Below are 663 nucleotides of genomic sequence, written 5' to 3' on the forward strand. Positions count from 1 at the left end.
GGCCGTCGCCGCCGACCCCCGGCCCGCACCCTCCCCCACTCCACCGCTGCTGACGATCAACCACACCCTCCCTCGCTCCACCGGCCGCCTCCGCCGACCCCTGGCCCGCACCCTCCCCCACTCAACCGTCGCCGATGACCCACCACACCCTCCACTCCACCTTTTTCATATTCATAAATATTTTCAAATAAAAAATTTGAACATATTTTTTAAAAAAAATTGTTACTGTTTTTATAAAAAATATTACTGTTATGATTTAAACAAGTTTGAACATATTTAAACACAAATAAATATCAAATAGCATTTTAAATGCATAAAAACAAAAATTGGGGAGCCTGGGAATCGAACCCAGGACTTCCTAGTGTGTGTGCTACGTGTTGACCAGTCGGGCTAGTGGGCAGGTTCTGATGTAGATGTTGGGTTAGGTGGAATATAACCTGAGGGCTCAAACTGTAATAAAAACATTCTAATGGCGCACCACCGTTGGGTGCACCATTAGTAAGCTTCCCTCCCTTCCTCCCCGCAACACCTAATTTGCCCCCTCCGCCCCAACCGTACGCCGCCGCCGCGCCTACACGCCCCATCCGTCCCCTCCGTCCCCTGCCGCCGCCGCCCCGACCACCGCCGGAATCCACCCCCGCCGCCCCCGCGCCCCCACCACTG

This window comes from Triticum dicoccoides, chromosome 6B (genome assembly GCF_002162155.2).
Source record: "Triticum dicoccoides isolate Atlit2015 ecotype Zavitan chromosome 6B, WEW_v2.0, whole genome shotgun sequence".
NCBI lineage: Eukaryota > Viridiplantae > Streptophyta > Magnoliopsida > Poales > Poaceae > Triticum > Triticum dicoccoides.